General features: G+C 38.5%; 1 protein-coding gene and 1 pseudogene across 3 annotated transcripts in view; both read right to left on the reverse strand.

The window, feature by feature from the left end:
• Positions 1 to 3,978, reverse strand: part of LOC139818838 (uncharacterized) — a 39,632-nt gene extending 35,654 nt beyond the window's left edge. For all 3 annotated transcript variants that reach the window (XR_011733532.1, XM_071787824.1, XM_071787825.1), the window contains exons 1-3: positions 3,885 to 3,978; positions 3,654 to 3,798; positions 3,423 to 3,567 (exon numbers count right to left, since the gene is read on the reverse strand). The gene's annotated coding sequence lies outside the window, so the exon portion shown is untranslated. The remainder of the gene's footprint in view (positions 1 to 3,422; positions 3,568 to 3,653; positions 3,799 to 3,884) is intronic.
• A 6,744-nt stretch (positions 3,979 to 10,722) lies between these two features.
• LOC139818534 (uncharacterized) lies at positions 10,723 to 11,850 on the reverse strand (annotated as a pseudogene).
• Positions 11,851 to 19,238: the final 7,388 nt, after the last annotated feature.

Here is a 19,238-nt window from a genome sequence, read left to right on the forward strand (position 1 = left end):
TTTCGAATATTATATTTCGAAATACCCGAGAAAAAAATGGGTATAATATGGTCAGATTTAAAATATATTATTAAATATGAAAGATTCTAAATTAGATATGAAAAGATCTAGAATTTATATGAATTTTATATAATTATATGGAATCATTGCAGATCCGAAATTTGGCGTGATATATGATCATATTTTTATGTATAATCATATTCGACTTGATCTTGTTATATATGACAACAGATCTGTTGTTGAAGCAAAAATGGGTCACGCATGTCAGATACGGGAAATGAAATTTACAAAATCCTGATGTCAGCCACGGGAACGAAGTACGTTAGTTGCTTCTCATTTTCTCTTATAATAATTTCTTTGTCAAGAGGGTAGGTGCGCAATCGAGACATTACCCAAGGGACTAGGTATTTTCTATTAGCCAATTTCCATGCTTTTTTATACGATAGGTTATTAATTATTATTGCATTGTTACCAATACACTTTACATTTAAATATCTTAAATAAATCTGATGTTTGTCTAGTATGTTTGGAAAAAGTTGTATGGACATCTTGATCTTAGAAATGGAAAATAGAAATCTTTTTTCTCTCTCTTTTCAAGTTTACTTTCTTTTTTCCTTTTTTCTTTTTTTAAAAATTAATGGTTTATGGATTGTTGATAATTTAACAGTATTTTTCAACATTTCGTCTTCGTAGGGAACCAGTGTGGTCTAGTGGCAAAGGTGACTCATAACTGCGAGGACTCGGGTTGGTATTAAATCAGCTAAGACAAGAATACACAAAATAGATTATGAGAATGGACAGAAAGTTGCACCAAAGAGTAGTGAGAAAAATCTTAAGAAATGTATAACTTTCTCTTCTAGTGAAGATACAAGTCCGGAGCCTTCAACAAGCAAAGGCAATATAGCAAATATACAAAACATGGACATAGATGATACAATAACCCGTGTCGGGTGTCCCGGTGTCCCGGCCACCCGATGTCACATATAATTAAACCCCAAAAAATTGTAAGCATGAAAACGACATCGAAAACCATATTAACCATAAATTATGTGCGGTTATTTAACAATCGCCATTATTAATCAAAAACGACCATTACAATTAAACCGAAAAAATCATTTAAAGCAGAAAAACCGCATGAGCAAATGGAAAATTTATTGTAACCAATGACCTGCGCGAATTTTGTAACTAGTTCTGCGACTCTACGGTCAAGAAAAAATGGAAAAAATTTGAAATCAAAAGTTTGAAATTTGAAATTTGAAATGCAGCATACGACTATTTTCGCGTTTTAAACCGATGCTCTTAGAAAAATGCAACATACACAGTATCGGCAAGTCATTTCGGTACAATGACAAACAAATAAATTTAACGGCGAGAGGTCGCACTTCAGGTATGTCAAGGAATGTTCCACACTACACGGAAAAAAATGCGCCGCAATTAAACGTCGGCGTCACGGGCCGCTACAAACATATACAGTTAATTTCAATGGATATTATTTAAACGAAAACATATCAGACGGTTGTTTTAATAATCGAAATACATATTTGGATAAAATAATATCCAATTGAATTGTTTATTCTTTTCCGTGTAGATGAGATGCAGAGAGCTCACTCGCTCGACATAATTCGCTTGCAATTTACTCGAATCAATATTAATCATTATTGCCGCTCGTCGAGCGTACTCGTTACGTATTGCAAATCGGCTATGCGTCGGCTACAAATACATTTATCTCAATCTTGAAACGGTAGGAGGAACATCGTTATTCCGTAATATCATGTTCAGAAATTGTTCTCGCACAAGTGTGGTTGAATTGGTTCGTTTTAAAGTAATTGATTTCATGTTAATCTTTGCTCTGGAGTCTTTTACAAGACGCTTTAAATATCGATTGTTGCGTCTCAATTTTACAGCAACATCATACAACGATTTAGCTGTTGGACTTAGATTACGAACACGTGTCACATTTCCTAAGTTCGGTCTGACATGTTTGCTTCTTCTTGAAGATTTTTCCGTATTTCTCTGACCATTATCATTATTATCATTTTGGATAACTTCACTCTGAGAATCTAAACTATCTGTCTCTTCATTTCTGAGTTCATTCTTCTGAAATCAAAACTTTCTGTCTCTTGCCCTGAGATTGTAGGAACTTGATTTTGTTCTATATCTTTATTCTGATAATCTAAACTTTCTGTCTCTTGCCCTGAGATTGTAGGAACTTGATTTTGTTCTATATCTTTATTCTGAGAATCTAAACTTTCTGTCTCTTGCCCTGAGATTGTAGGAACTTGATTTTTTTCAATATCTTCATTTTGAGAAGCTAAACTTTCTGTCTCTTGCCCTGAGATTGGAACTTGATTTTGTTCTATCGTATCAGCTACCATGACAGGTATTGCTGTATTTATCAACTTACGAAAATGAAAAGAACAGGAATAATTTGTTTCTGCAAAGTGCTTATGGCATACTACAAATCTTTGTAAATCCTGAGCACAATAATTTATTAAGTGACCCAATTTTAAACTGTGTACCCATTGTGAACATCTCTCAACATCTTTTGGAAATTTGTGTGACGGCACTTTTCCTCCTGACTTGCAGCCAGGAACGCAACAACTTTTGCTCATGTTCTAATAGAAGTTAAGCAATTTGGGAATTTTCATATAAACTCTTACAATTGTACTGTATTTAGAGATGTGCAACTCCGAAGGATTTGTGAAATCAAATTGAATTTCACTATTTGTTTTGAAACTACCCAGGTAGCACACAAACGTTTCAAAAATGTTTTATAAGCGTTTTCCGAAACGTTTTATAACCAATTTCTAGAGACGTTTGTCACGAGTAAAAATGTCCATTCGAAAAACGTTCGAAGGAACGTTTCTTTCCCGATAAAATAACTATCCCGTTAAAAAACTATTATAGAAACTATTATAGAAACGTTTTGTTTTAACGATAAAGACATTTTAGATAAAGACGTTTAAAATTCCTACTTTTCACGTCTTTTGAACGTGTTTATGCCGTCTTTGAGACATGCGTCAAAGGCTTCTAAAAGCTTTATGCATATACCATCTATGACGTATATTCTTTTTCGAAGAAATTCCTGAACTGGTGCACATTCATATAATAAGTTAAAGTGAAACAAAATATACTTGTCTCACTCCAACTTAATTGCATTACTGATGTTCACCATTTCAGGAAGTTCTTCAAAACGGAACACACGTATAAATGTTCTTTCAATGACCACGTTCAGCAGAACGTTTATTTTGCAACTGTTGGAAGTTTTCTAAGCGTAGATTTGAAACTAATATGTGCTACCTGGGCAAATCAAACCAAACCGACAAAATCGCATGCAAATGTAAAAAAAATCAAATTGACAATACGGACCCGGCTTAATGGTTTGCACATCTACTATTTGCGAATTATGATAATTAACTTACCAATATTTTCCGTTCTTTCCAAATGTGGAAGTGGAATGCGTCAAAGGCCAAAGCGAAAGGCTGACGCAACGTTCGAGCAACGTTCAAGGACGACAAACGAGGTACGTCCGTAGAAGATAGACGGAGGAAACGCCGGTCGTCGACTCTGAAAAATAGAACGACAACAATGACATTAATTTGTGCCGATTGTCGCTGGATTCACTAATTTTCGATTTATGATAATTAATTTACCAATATTTTCCGTTCTTTCCGAATGTGGAAGTGGAATGCGTCGAAGGCCAAAGCGAGAGGCTGACGCAACGTTCGAGCAACGTTCAAGGACGACAAACGAGGTACGTCCGTAGAAGATAGACGGAGGAAACGCCGGTCGTCGACTCTGAAAAATAGAACGACAACAATGACATTAATTTGTGCCGATTCTCGCTGGATTCACTAATTTTCGAATTATGATAACTAACTTACCAATATTCTCCGTTCTTTCGGAATGTGGAAGTGGGAATGTGGAATTTAGAACATTTTATATTATCTTCATCTATTGAAATAAAGTATTTCTGCCGTGAAATAGTCGGCGTTTCATAAAATATAGGCTCGTGCGTATTCATAAGAATTTGGTTTGTTTCCACAAACCTACAAAAAATTGAAATATTTTGCGATGTTGAGTTAATTACAAATAGTTAATTAATCAATCGAGAAATAAATTTTATGGATCGTGACATAAATAACCTTTATATCACACGTGCGTGGAAAGTGGCCCATTACGCGCGCGCCATCTGTGTGACAAATAGCCAATTCCATACACGAGTCAAAACAGTGCGGTAATGTAACATTACCGCACTGTTTCTTCGAAACTGTGCGGTAATGTAAACATTACCGCACTGTTTTGACTCGTGTATGGAATCGGCCATCCGTCGCACAGATGACGCGCGCGCAATAATGGGCCACTTTCCACGCACTTTGTAATATAAAATAGGGTGTGTAACACGTGCGGGATGAGAATTGGACACTCGTGCGGGTGATCGCACTCGCCTTCGGCTCGTGCGTCCACTCCGCACTCGTGTCCAATTCTCAACTTCCCGCACTTGTTACACAAATAACTATTATACCCTTATAGAATACTCCAGATTTTAATGACCAAAATATGCCTGTGTGCTACAGATAAAAATAGGAAAAATATCAACATTTGTTCACGCATATAAAGTTGTAAATGACATCGATGTCTGAGCTTGGGAATCAAGTCGGCGAATTAAGAGTCTGTCGAGACGATTAATTTCGAGAATTTAATCTTGCTTGAACGAGGGACGATTTCGGAACGACTGCTTTAATAGTTACCGTAAAAAGAAACAAATTGCATCCGCTCTATTTAACACGTTAAGAGGATCCTGCAGCCGTATGATTTACCGATTACGGCGATTACGGCGATGGCGCCGATAGCGCCGAATTTGCTCAGGCATCTGCAACACCACATTTTGCAGGTCTGTTAACAATCTCTGCAGCTGGTGTACTTCCTGCGCCAAATTTTGATATTGCTGTACCGTGCAAAATTCTACACGGGGATTTTGTATTGGTTGTATTGGTTGTATTGGTTCTCGTAACTGGTTTCTCGTAATTGATCCAGCAGTTGTTGAAACTGCTGCTGCCGTTGTTCATCATTGCCGGCATGGCCGGCAACGGCATATCAAATCTGATTTGCTATTTCTGTTGGGATACGCATAAACATATACCAGTGATAATTACTATATATCACTAAAATATATTACATACATAATTTTAATATTGTTTCGGCGTTAAGTAGAACGCACTTTATATAATACCCAGCTGGAAATGATTAATCGAATCGACTTCGATTTGATGTCAACGCGTCGATGAATGATCGCTGTCGAATACTGATGGTTGATATTTTTGTCATTTTCGACTTTATTATAACTGTTTTTATGTTAATTAAGTAATTGCGAATATTTCTGTTAGATTTCTATTATCTTTCGTTAATTTTTTTTTTCTACGTCGAATATACAGTATGGCGACTGAATTATACAGCCAACCGTCTAAATTATTCAAGAAATATGATACAAATATGTAATAGAGAAAGCACAGACGAGTCAAATCAAGTCAAATCTGCATGTTAGGGTTCCTTTTTCTACTTAATAATGAATATCTAGCTCCATTTATGAAGTTGATTAAAGAGAGTGTATTTGCTAATATACATGGAATAACAGGAGTATGTGTCTTTTGGGATGTACTCAATCCAGCTGAATGTATTGTAAGTGTTTTAGAATAGAGAGAAGGAACAGCGATATTAACCTCAGCTAATGCTCTCGAGATCTTTTTACTAGCTTGGCTCAATTGAGCTCCTTTGTAAGTCATTTCTTTACCATAGATTGTTAACACAGATGAGACCAGAGATTCCTCCTTCTTGAAAACTAATCCCATTTCTATTACTACTTCATCAAGAGTATTTGTAAATAATTTTATATGCTTTCCAATTTCATCCATATGTGTTAGAATATATTCCTCATCTGTCATTCCATTATCTTTCCTTGGTATAAGAATCTTACATATCTGATTATCTGCTTGCCCTACTACTTGTGATTGTATTCCTGTCCTTGCTTCTACCCACAGAAGTAATGCTATAGTTGCTAGAGTCCATTCTTTTTGCCTCTGTCCATCCCATCCCCCCATATGGTTATACCACAGTGTAGCACATTCTTCAGGAGTAAATTGTCCAGCCTGTCTGATTCCTTCTATACTTTCAGGAGGAAGAAGAGGAGAAGATAGAAGAGTAAGACATTGTTCAAAAAACTCAAGTGTAAATGTATATACTCCAGATAATCCATGGAGATGATCTATCATTCTAAACACATCATCAGTTGACATCTTACTCCAATGGATATTCCAAGATTTGAAATCAATCATTATGAAAAATGGGACAACTGACCAGTAGATTTTTCTGTAAATTTATAAATTCTTTTGCTGAGCTCTGATTCTGACATGGTCATAGTTTGTTGAGGATAATGAGGAAATATATTCTCTGCTATATTTTTCTCTGTTACCGAAAAATACATTCTCATTTCTAGGACAAGCATTGCAAATAACCTGGGCTTTATTTTCAATTCCTTTTCTTTTGAATGTAGAATAACTATAAACCATTCAGGAGGAACTTCTCGCTTTCTTATTATTAATATGATTTTCTCAATGTCAAGCTCAGTTATTTCTAAAATTGCACGCAACAGTCTCCTGCTCCTTGTTGGCCTTTTCGGTCTGTATCCTAATACAGTAGGATTGTAGAGAGATTGGTCGATGCCGATTGGTCCACGGGCGGGTCGGATATCCGGTAAAATTCTCGGAAAGATCCGCAATAAAAGTCTGTCAGCCAGAACGACATTGCTTCGGTATAGTTTTTAAGTGTGCAAGTAGAAACCTTTGCTCACAAAGCTTCCTCGGTTCATCCCTTCTCCCATCTTGTTCTCTCATTTTCTCCAAAATCCTAAATATTTTATAACGTTTAATATTTCAATTCTGCGCAGATATCAACACTTACAATTTTAGGAAAATTAAGCAACTTAAGTAATAGTGTACCTGCGATCTTTTCTATTTTTTTTTTTTTTCTAAATTTTTCTTCTCTATCTTTTTTTCTTCCTTTTTCTCTCTTTTACCATTATCCCTCCTATCGTTTTCTTCATGCTGCATTTTCTTCTCAGTTATCGTGTTACCCATATTTTTTTTCTCTTTTTTGGTGTTCTCTCCTATCTTTACAAAATAACATATAATAAATTCGATGTTCATTGAAAAAAATTGAATTAATATTAATCGAACATAAATGTATCGAAATGTTTACGTTCGAGATTCGATATCTGCAAATAAGCGAGATATCTATAAATCAATTTTTAGACCTAGATAGTAGAGAACACCAAAACAGAGCAAAAAAATTTGGAGATATCGATTTATTTCTAATTTTATTATATTTTCAGTCTTTTCTACCCCTATTTCATATATAATTCTTTTAAATTCGGTTGATTAGACTTAGCTTTATACGCGATCAAAATCTCCGAAATTTCAAACATCTGTAACTCCAGAACTAATTAACCAAATATTAATTAATTATATATGAAAATAGGGGTAGAAAAAACTGAAAAATTTAATAGAATTAGATATAGATCGCTATCTCAAATATTGAGAAAGTTATAGGATAAAACATACTTTTCTAAAAAAAAAAATTCCAATAAAATCTAAACCGGTCAACCGATTTTAATAAAATTTGAGGAGAACATACTTTCTATGATACTCTATTTGTGTGAAAAATTTCAACCCGGTATCTAAAAAATTGTAGAAGTAGATGCGTGTACAAAAAATTCGTACATTCACTCATACATACATACTTCCGGACATTTTTTACTAATACGATTTTTCGACATTTTAGAACATTCTAAACCTATTTCCATCAAAATCTCGAAAATTTTTTTTTACTATCACAAAGCTTCCTCTATGAGGAAGCAATAAATTTTTTAAAATGTAGTTTATATAATTTTAGTTAATTCTATTTAAAACAATTATAGACATTGCAATACGCGCAAATTTTTAAATATTACTTTAAATTCCTTTTTTAAGAGCTCGAACTTGCTGTAACATTTTTCAGTTCTGTTGCTGATATTGACTTTGCTGAAATATGTTAGGATGTGTGCCAAATTCAGTTGTTGTTTTTTTAGTTCTCTTATCAATAAATTTCTTAATTTTGCTTGTAAAAGTGGTTTTCTGCTTTGAGTCTACTTCTGCTAAATTTATTTTGGAATTTTTGTCAAAATTATCGCTTATAAACGTCAGCTCTCTGCGCTGTGGCGTAAATTATTATTTAGTTTACTCTACAAGTCGTTATTGCGGGAGCGTTAGGCTTACATTGTTCAGGAGCACACGAAGCATCGAAAATAACAATTAACCATTAGATGTGTAAATAACCGAGAGGCGCTGTTACATATGAGAAAATTTCTCGATAATCGGTAAATAGACGCTTAGCTTCGCAGTGTCCTCCTGCAAATTAATCCCATTGGTTTGGGGCTTAATGTAATAAAAATCTAATAAAATATTGACAAGTTTACTAAGATTTTCTTGGTGATACCTTCGGTAAGACAACAAAAACGCTCTATCGACCAAGCCAAAAATTGTGCCTATTTTATGACAGGTCGGGTGGTGGGAGAAAAAGCTTAAATATCGCTCCGAAAACGTACGCTTATGATACCAATTAAATTCTACGATCTTATTGTTAATAATTACCGTAGTATCCAAAAAGTTAACGTCGATATCGTTAATTTTCGCTTCCTCGCGTCGCGGTTCAGATTAGGTTTCGCATGTTTCGCGCGTACTTTTTTATCCAACGACGGTTTCTCGATGATACTTGTAATATTCTCACGCCGCTTTACCGCTCGAATAGTTTCGCTTATCGTCAGATCGCTCGATCGACGGTTCGCTTCGCGTGGTCGCTATTACCCCCAGTTGGGAACCCCTGTCGCATCTCTCGTCAAACAGGTCAACTTTATTTCGATGTTCGTGGGTCGTACCAGCTGATCCGGACTCTGTTGGATCATCGGACCGGTTCTCACGGTTGCCATACCGATCGTTAATGCCATTCGATGGATAACGCGTTTTCTCGCATTTTGTACGGGTGACGGTTTCGCCCCGGATCTTCTCAAAAGTTTGAGAATTAACGTACACGCGTTCCTAAGTGTCTCGAAGTAAATTTTACGTTTCATTGACGGTTTTGCCCCGGCCTCGGGAAAATTGCCAAACTACCCCTATCATCGTGGATCTCAATGTAATATCGTGTAATCTTACTCGTACAACTCTATTTTGTCAATGCCGTATTGTCAACTTACCCCGATTTCATTATTTCGCGTTGTTCGGTCAATTAATATGTTTTCTCTGAATCGAGCCTCCGAGCTTTTAATCAATTTGTCAGCTATTGATTTATTCGCGTGAATCTATTTGCTTATACTTATCCATTGATGTAATCGCGTCTCATCTTATCGAATTTGTTTCGTTCTTTTCCCCCCTTTCTCCGTTGCCTGTGGAAAAGAATGGTGAGGAAAATGAGGATACATTACAGTGTATTTTGTCGGGTAAAAGGTTTTTTAATCTCAAAGTCTTTTTTTCTATGGTTCCGTCTCGCAATCGAATCGGCTTGTACCGCGACACTTAATTTCTATGCCTAATCGCACTTACGCCGCTCGTCATACATTGATTGTCGCTCTCGCCCCGCAATCCTGTAATTCCAAACCTTTTTCCCTTAATCGGTTATTTTATTCGTGAATCTCTCATCCACTTAATCTATATCTAAAATCCATTACTATAATCTATATCTAAAGTCCATTACTATATTGTTCACTCGTTATATATAGATTTTTTTTTATAGATTCTCTGTCACAAAGATTCGCGCACGCACTACGCTCGCTCCGCGACTGTTCCCTCTGCCAAACTGCCCCGTCGTTCCTTCGTAACGCCGTCTTGGGCTGCTTCGGTTCACCTTGCACCTTTGGCCTCTTGAGCATCGGCTGCGCCAACACCCTATAATCTGTGATGGTCGGTAGTTGACGTTGCTGCGACCGCTGCTCGTGCTCGATCGCTGCCGTCGGCTGCAAGGTTAGATTAGGAAATCGGTATAACGATGGGGAGGCGTTCTAATGCCTTCTCCAAATTCTGCATTACCAGATCCGCGACCACAGGAGACAGAGAAGATTCCATCGGCGAACTGAAAGTTTGCTTATAAATTACCCCATCAAATACAAAATACGTTGAGTCCAGCACAAATTGAACAGCTCTCAAAAATTCTTCCTGTAGTACGGTAGTGTTTGCCGCGATGTAAGGCCACCTATCCTTGATACTCGTCAAAACTAAATCCGTAGGTACGTTAGTGAACAGCGAGATCGCAAGGGATATCAGTTCAAAATGGTCGTTGTGTAAGTGTGTACCCGCCAAACGCAAAATGGAGCGCATAAGAATTTTTTGCGTTTGTCTTGACGTTGTCAGGACACCACGTCAACGATGCAATTAAGTTTGTTATGCGGATTGGTGTAACTTGAATTAAAGCACTTGATAAGGACCGGAATTCGGTCGAAACGTCGTGCAATCTTGTTTCAATTGGCCAGTTGGGTCGAAAATAAAACGACTTATTTTTAATATTTTTTTTTCTGTGGCAAGAAAATGATAGAGCGCTATCATTTCCACATCACCTTGCGGTAGATAGCATGGCGCATTTTTTTTTTAAGTGGTATGCCCAGTAGGTCTAATCCACTTTGCATTAAAATATTCTCGTATTTTAATGCAAGAACTGTTCGAAGTGCCTTCCTCGTTCTCGTACAGAGTTCGGTCCTTCGAGTAATATTGCGCGTCGCGCGGCATTTCCGGCGTGATGGTATTGAAAGCTGCGAGAATTTCTTCTCGTACCTCAGCTTCTGTACCACCACGCCTGTGCTCGACTAAATCTTTGATGTAACCCCAAACGAAATAGACGAGCACGTTAAGATCCGGCGATTGCGCCGGCCAAATGATTGGGCCACTTCGACTCATCCATCTGTCCGGATATCGCGCGTCTAAAACATTTCGCGCCTGTCGCGAAAAATGCGCAGGAGCCCCGTCGTTTTGGAAAATGAGCTTTTCCCGTTCGCGAAGGGGAACGTCTTCGAGAAGACCGGGCAACTCATTTTCCAAAAACCGCGCGTAAATTTCCCCGGTTAAGCGTAGCGGGAGAATATAGGGACTGATCTGAAAATCATAGAGTGTGTTTTGAAAAAAACTGCGAGGGAGACAAAGACGGACTTTCTTAACTCATAAAACCTCGATAATTGATAATTGATTTAACCTCCAATAATGACCTTGTTTTGGTTCTTTACTTGCTTTGACGAATCGTTCATTCGTCGACAATAAATATCTGATTCTATTCTTCCACCACTTGTCATATTCCTTATAGAAGGAATACTGTTGAAAATATATATAAATGTCCTTTACTTTTAATTCTTTTTTAAACTTACTACTTACAATTCAGTTCGCTTTTATTTCTGCCCAAACATTTATCGACCAGCGATATTGAAACGCGCCTTGGCGAATGGCGTGCGGATTTTCGTCTCTCCATAATAAAAAATTATGGGAGTTAAACACGCCATTTGGTGTGAAGGTCGCTTCGTCCGTCCACAGGATGCGGTCGGGGAAAAGGGCGTTCCGTCGACACTGCGCGAGGAACTTTGTGTATTTCGCCGATAATTTTGTAGCTAATTCGCCGACGTGTAAAATGTTATGTATACGATCTTTTTCTTTATTTTGTTCTTCTAAATTTTGTAGCTAATTCGCCGACGTATTTCGCCGATAATTAATATTTGTTAAAAGCAGCGTAAACATTAAAGAAAGATGATAAAAGTACCTTCACAATAATAGACGCGCTGCTCTCCATCTCTTGCAATAAGTTGCTACACCCGTTGATAATGAAACGGGTGCAATCCGTTCTGGCGTAGAACCTGATGTACGACGCTTCGGAAGAGACCTAGCATACCAGCGACACGGCGCACGGTAGGTCGTCTCTGGGGGTTCTCAAGGTTCTCCTCGAAATCCTTGAATGCTTGGAGGATTCTCTCTTCGTCGATTACGCGACGTTGCAATGGTGCACCAGCATGTCACCAATGTGGTAAAAGAGAGCCTGTCTTTCTGGCGCGTCGGACACATCCCAAAATTACGTTGTATCCGGGATGTCGTTCACGCCCGGGGAATCGTTCCGCGTAAAGTCGAACGGCGGCACAGACGTTTCTTCAGCCATTTCGTACGTAATCAGCATGTCGGTATACTCTCGAGCAGTACAGTACACATTTCCTTATAATTTATAAAAATATTCTCGAGAATGCACGCACGTCGGACGCTGGGCACGTATTGTCGTGGAGCGACAAACAACAAACATTTGCAGTTAACAATATTCTTTTGTTTCAACGTTGAATGTATGTATATGTATAACATAATTGTTTTATTTAGTGTTTACGTTAACTTCTTGCGCACTTATAAATGATCGCTGGGAATCTTCGGTTGCGTGTTCTTTGCGAGTCGAGATCGTACTGACTATTGCTCGAGTTTTCGGGTTTTAGGTACATTTGTTCTTAATTTAGTTAATACAGTTTTCATATTTTCGATATCTGGATTTTATCATTTTCAGTCCTTTTCGAGAAAAAGAGAAAGAAAAGAAGAGAAGGAAAGAAAAAAAGAAAAAAAAAGTTTATAATTGTGGATACATATTGTGAATTTTGTTGCGGATACTAGATTTTTTCACGTTTTCTAGGTCATTTTGCATAGCAATATGGTACGAAGGAGATCATCAAAGTTGAGTGTGTGCGTGTTCAGTGTCCGCTGCAGTTTTTTCTTGTTCGGCCGGGAGCGAGGGTGCTCGTTTGCGAACCGCTCGGTGAATCACGCTCGGATCTCATAGTAGGTTTCTCGGGGCCCTACTCGTGACATACGTACGGTCATCTGGCCACGCTGACCGTCGGTTTGCGCGTTCTCGAACCCGATGTCAAATCTCGTCGCGGACCCCCGGATGGCCTTCATTAGGTCCCCCTCGATGGGTTCCGACCTCGACTTCCCGGAGATTACACCGGGTTTTCGTTTTTACGACCCGGTGGTCGAACGTCGTCGCGGACCTCACAGCCGCGTTCCTCGGGTTCTCCTTGACGCATCTATATCGTCAGTTCCGGGCGATGACCCTGGGTTCGTGTTTTTGCGACCCGATGGTTAGACATCGTCGCGGACCTTATAGACGCGATCTCGGGATTCTACTTGATATCGCCGCATTTGTTCTCGTTATATTTAATTAAGGGCGTCTATGTCACGACTTCCAGGCGATAGTCGCCGGTTCGCGTTTTCGCGAACCGGTGAATCAATTCACTCACGGATCGCGCGATGACCTTATTCAACCATTATGATCGTCGCAATTCGAGATAGATCTCGATTAATTAATTTCTACGCATTACGCGCCGCAAATGACGTATGTCGTCGGAAATGAAAATCAAAAGTAATTACACGCGCGCAATCTATGTACTCTAATAAGATACTGTTTTTTCGTATAATAACGATGTATATGATGCCAAGAATAATAATCCCTATATTTAATTCTTTATTTACGCAACCTTAACGCTATATCATATTTTGGCAAGAAAAGTTACTTTTATTTTTATGTTACGCATCTAATTACTAATAACCTCAGGAAAATACGGTCGCAATGAAACTCAACATTGTTGTTAATTATATTTCGAACAACAAATGAAACTTTTACGCCTCGCGCGTATCCACACACATATGTCTAAACAAACTTAAACTTGAATGCCGTGTTATGCGGTCATTATGACATATAATCAAAATACGAATGAGAAATCGAGAAACAATATGTATATCAAAAGGAAAAGTAAATACGCCACATGTCAAAATAAAGAAATTAGACCACATGTCAAACTACATAAAGAAATTGAACCACATGTCAAAATAAAACAAAAAAAAATTTAACCGCATGTCAAAAGGGAAAAAAGAAAATATTTTTATCACGGCCCGCTGGCCGTCGCTTTTGCCCGTCGATACGGGCACGCCGCGTCGTCTCTCATTATGGCTCGCCGGATGCCTCCGCTCGGCGGTGTCTGCTGTCTCGTTGGCTCGTCGTTCACCTCGGGCCGCTTGTCGTCCACCCGGACGATGCATGCCACCGGTATAGTCCTGTGGCGGGGCTCGTTTGACTTCGGCTGTTCCATCTCGTTTATCTCGCTTGTGGAGGCTGCAGCGGACGGCTGCATTCTCCCCGTCAGCCGCGGAGTCGAGGTAATCTCGGCGACGGGGCTTTGAGATGCCGCAGGCGTTTGCTGCAGCTGGAGCTTGCGCTTCGACGAACGTCTCCGACGACGCTCCTGATGCTCGTTTTCGTATATTGTCTGATTTATTATTTGCGCGTTACGCGCCGCTCGCCTCTGGCTCACTCCTTGTATCGTGAACCACGTGTTTGATTCGCGTCGATATTTTATACAGAGTCGCTACTCAGTCTGGTTCTCCTGCCGCATAGTGAAATATGACTGATGTCATATTTCCTTTCTCACTACTATAACTCGCGAACGGTGAGAATGCGGCTAAGTCCTCACGATGTGAAAAGGTACTGACCCCCGAGCGAATTACGCGAACCGAACTTGCCGATCTTCTCGTATTGACAACGGAAAACAGAGAGCTGTTGATTGGTCTCTGCCGCCGTTGCCGTCACCGTCGTGGTTTTCTTCGACTTGGTCGTCGTTGTCGTTTTTGTGGTGATCGTTGCCGTGGCCTCGAGATCACCCACCAATGGCTCGGTTGTCGTTCTTACGGCCAGTTTATCGTGGTCGTCGTTATTATTTTCGTCGTAGCCGACAACGTGATCATTGTCATTGTGCTTGCTGGACCCCTATTTTCCTTTCTTGATTTTAGTCATTCTTTGACGTCCCTCGCGCTAGATGCAGTAATAGATTGGTCAACGAGTCTCACAGTGCTCCGACTAAATGTATTGACGTGTATAATAGTGTCGATTATTAGCTTTGCCGTCCTTGCGCAGAAGTATATTCCGATTAATCCTGCAGTTGCCAAAACTTAAGAACGTTCCCCAGATTTTCTTCCAGGCGTTCTCTGTGATTTTCTGCAAAGAATTTTCATCCAAGAGGTAAGAGAGTGACATCCCTTGTGTTATGGTCGGTTCCCCCATTACGCCTCGTGCTACGGTGTCCAGTATTCCGATTTTTTTGGCGGGAAACATTATATGGTCCCACAGTTTTTCGAGGTCCTGGTTGGTGTAAATGCCGCTTGCAGCCAAGGATCCTGGATCGCTGTCTTATTTATTACATTAATTTATTTTATTATATTACATGTTATATTATATATTATAACATAAAGACATTAACAATGTCTTATTTATTAATTCAAATATTACATATACCAATATAACTAGTACGTCTTTCTGAAATATTAAAAAAATCAATCCATGGCAGATAATCTATTTGGTCCCATTTTTTATTTATGGAAATCTCAGGTTCATCTCGAGTTACCTGTATTGAAAAGTCAAAAATTAATCAAATAGTACAAACTTTTGTAGCGTAAATTTAATCATTGTACACATGTACAGATACCAGAAAATACACATACCTATTTATTTCCAATAAAAAATGGGAAATGAATGTCTCCGATACGTAATTCTTTTTGATGATCTTTACAATAATTTATTCTGTCCTCCATTTTTACATAACTGTCTACAAGCCACTGTTGAAATAGACGACGTCCTAATAAAAAGACGTTAAATTTATCACGAATAGCCATGCGATATTTAATATACTGGCCTCTAGTTATTCGTTTATTACTATTTAATTTTGTTAAATTGCAATTCCATCCTTGAGTACCATATGGATAAAATAATGGATATATCCATAGTTTAACATTTGGATCCATGGTACTAATTTGTGCACATGGATACATGGTACAAATTTTGCAAAGTTTTGTCATTTCTACTACGTATTGTTGATTCTTACGTATGATTCTGGAATTTCTCCATCAGCAGTTGTACGAAAAACAGCAGCAACTTCATTAATTCTTTGAGCATTATATCGATCCATACCCGGTCTTAATGTAAATAATAATTGTAATTCTGGCAACAATTCTCCAGATTCTATTTCTAATTGTCGTTGATTTTCTAATTCTTCACCCATCATTTGATAAGATTGAGCAAATATATTCAATTCTCGCATTATATGTTCAAGATTTTGTATGATTTCAAAATCTAGAGAACGCGCACGTTCAAGCCCCGTCACCGCGAAAAGGTGGCGGCCACATCGACGGGGGGGGAGGAAAGGTGAATAGGAAGGAAAGGGAATATGGATGAAGTTGAAGGAAATAAGGGAGGAAGGGGGGGCCAATGACATTTATAATATCTACGCAAGAGCTTATTTATAAAATTAAGTATAAAATAAAGTGAAATATAATAAAAAATATAGCGTAACAAACGTGTATGAGGCGTTTTAAAAAGCTTCCTCGGTGGGTGGGTGGTTTACTACCGCAGTCTGAAATAAAATACAAGACGATTAAGTACGCGTTGAACGAAATAAACTTGGAAACAAAATAGAGAAAGTAAGTCTTATAGGTTTTATTTTACCAACGACGCTTTGCTCCACTACTCGGCCCCGGCCGTGGATTCTCGGGGTCTTCGGATTCCTCGGACGAGGTCAACGGTGGTTCGCGTGTGGTGCTGAAAAGAAATAAAATTATTAACACGCACGCACGCACTTGCGCACGCACGCGCTCACACAGACACGCACACGCACACTTTGCTTTCGTCTTCGGCAGTCTTCGTCGGCGTTCCAATTCTTTCTCAGCAGCCAGCCACATTTCTCTTTCTCTGGCCGCCTGTCTGGGCGTTAATTTTATTACGAATTCCGGTGTGTAATGCCAGTGATTTAGATGTGTTTCGTACGGCTCTGGTTGCCAGCTGGTCAAATCTAAATGCGTGTTAAAGTCCCCAGGCCGGTACGACGAAATTGTTTGGCGCCAATTCGAAGGCAGCGTGTCCCCCTTCTCCCAGTGATACATGAATTTTCTGGCGGCTACCGACGCCGCCGCTCCGCCACCCGCCCAGACGATTAGTCTTTCAAGATCGGCGTCTCGCCTTTTCTTCCAATATTCATTCGATTTGTATTCGATTGTTCTCAGTATCTCTTCTATGTCTGTACGAATTATATAAAAAAGATAAGTAATTTGTTACCGTGAAATGTGTAAGAAAAATTAAGTGTACACATACCAAGTGGCTCATTAATCGGGCTGCCGTTGCTGCTGCTCCCGCTCAATTTCATCGCGCTCCCGTTTTCTGGACTGCTGCTGCTGTCGTTGTCCGTCATCTGTACGAAAACGTAAACAATAAAATTTGTTCGTTAAAGTTTACCGTGTAATAAGAAAATATAACAATGATCGAATACCTACCTTTTGCCGAGGCAGGTTCAACGACAGGCTCTGTGGATTCACACTGTAACGTAAGAAATACATTGTTAGAAAAAACAAGTTGGACGCGACGAACGACCGTGGATTCGCTCGTAGGGCTCGTCAAGACGAGTAAAACGATATGCGACACGATGGGGTTTGGACGAACCGTTGGAAAGTTACCTGTATATTTCGCGAGCTTTACTTTCGCCGAGGTCGTGAGACAGCAAGCAAGCAAGCACACGCGTAAACGCCGTGCGGTAGAGTGCGTTGACCAATCACTTAAGACATTACTTAAAGGGTCATCTACAATGGAGAGTCGTAGGCCGTAGCAGTAGTCGTAGAAAATATTTCCATTTCGTACCGCATATTACCTACGGTTTACAGCAGGTATTGTGAGCCAATCAGTATTGAGCTGAGTGAGTCGATGAATTTTGAAACGCAACCCGGGTGCGTTGAAGATGGTCCAAAGCGAAGGACCGAAACGTTTGTTTTTTATATGAATGTTTAAATACATTTAGATTTGTCGCCTTGTTACCGGCGTTTTGGCTTTTATTTGCCTAATAAGTCGTTTTATTTTCGACCCAACTGGCCAATTAAAACAAGATTGCACGACGTTTCGACCGAATTCCGGTCCTTATCAAGTGCTTCAATTTAAGTTACACCGATCCGCATAACAAATTTAATTGCATCGTTGACGTGGTGTCCTGACAACGTCAAGACAAACGCAAAACTAAACAAAAGAGAAAATAATACATTTAACAATAGAAAAACTATACAAAATCGTTACATATCGCGTTGGTCAAAAACAATAAAATTAATTAACACTGTAAAAATTAGTTAAAAGCTTACAATTCTTATGCGTTCCAAAACAAACGGTGAAATCAAAACGTCACCAGCCATATCGAGGCACAACGTCCGAACAGTAAGACAGTCAAAGTCTTATTTGTCTATATTGTACGTGTTAGTTAGATCTAATTCTAAAAAAAAATGTATGTTATATGCAATTTATACATAATCTTAACAATTATATATACATATCTTTCAAATTTTTGCAAAGAACCTGCGCCATGGCTTAATTTTCACAAATGCGGTTTATTCGGAGAAAGTTATATTGGTATCTAATATTTGAATTAATAAATATTTAAATAAGACATTGTTAAAGAAGATATGTTTTTGTTGAGAAGAAAGTATATTTATATTTTTTATTTTGAAGATATCGAGTTTCACGAAGCTGTATATCCAATCGGAGTTTGTATTTACCAAATATTTAATCCTGGAAGCGTAATTAAAATTTTGATTAATTACTATTTAATTAATTTTAATTTTAAATTATGGAGACATTCATTTTCCATTTTTTATTGGAAATAAATTGGTATGTGCACATACTAATATTAACTTCATCGTTAGATAATATTATCAATATCATCCTCTTCTACATTGTTTCTTACTGGAGTAGTTCTTATTCCAGTAAGATCTCCAACGTCAGATATAACCTCATAAACATTATTTAAATTTACGATATCATCCACGATATTTACGATATCTTCACTATTACTTTGTTTATCACAATTTTTAATTTTGCCACATTGTATGCTGCTATTAATTTTTTTTAGTTTTTGATGGTTCTTTACTCTAAAATTTTTTTTGCGACTTCTATATACTACGCGACACGTACGACACACCGAACGACAATGATTTGAAATTTAGAGGACGAGGACGTAAATAAGGACTGAGCCCTAAATTGTTGCGCATACTCGAATCCGATTGGTCAGACGCTGGTTTCGTCTCCCGCGCGGAAACTTTCGCTACGCGTCCCGCTCTTAACTTCGCGCTTAT

Source organism: Temnothorax longispinosus, chromosome 9 (genome assembly GCF_030848805.1).
Source record: "Temnothorax longispinosus isolate EJ_2023e chromosome 9, Tlon_JGU_v1, whole genome shotgun sequence".
NCBI lineage: Eukaryota > Metazoa > Arthropoda > Insecta > Hymenoptera > Formicidae > Temnothorax > Temnothorax longispinosus.